The sequence below is a fragment of the Oryzias melastigma genome, linkage group LG1 (assembly GCF_002922805.2).
Source record: "Oryzias melastigma strain HK-1 linkage group LG1, ASM292280v2, whole genome shotgun sequence".
NCBI classification, from domain to species: domain Eukaryota; kingdom Metazoa; phylum Chordata; class Actinopteri; order Beloniformes; family Adrianichthyidae; genus Oryzias; species Oryzias melastigma.
In genome coordinates this window covers 14063018-14063659 of record NC_050512.1, presented here as the reverse complement: position 1 = coordinate 14063659, position 642 = coordinate 14063018, and positions in this window count along the sequence as shown.

Below are 642 nucleotides of genomic sequence, written 5' to 3'. Positions count from 1 at the left end.
ATAAATGCAATTGAATTTTTCTGGAGCTTCTCCATAAGGAAGCACATCTGCAAAGAGCAGAGGCCAAAGCAAACACTGTATTCACGATTACATTGACATAAATGCACCTTAAATTTGTAGAGGTTGAGCTTAGCACATGTTTTCAGTTTATCTAACATTAAACCAAACTAGAACTTCACTTAAACTTGTTAATAGATGACTACGAGTCTCTGCATTTTGACTTAAAAGACTTCTGTCTCCACAACACCCATTGTGTGAGCATACGCTGTTCCGCATGCACACAGTCACACAATGCCAAATTCCTTCTGAAGTGCTATGTCAGCAAGGGGATGCTGTTCTCACTCACACACATTTTCAGCTTTCTCTGCTTTGTGCACGATAATGCGAATAGGAAGATTTCGTCTCTTCAGAAGTTATTGCTCCATCTTTGTCTGCCTCTTTTCAATTCACAGGAATCTCTCAACTCAGCACCATTTCCCTCTTTTTATCCAACTGTCGCCCTCCGTCTTCAGTAAAATCACATTCAGTAAAAAGGTTGATGAGCATTTTTTGGATCTAGTCTTTATAAATGATCTAAATCTGTTCTCGACTAGTCCTGTGCAGGGTCATAGGGGTTGCTGGAGTCTATCATATCTACGTTAG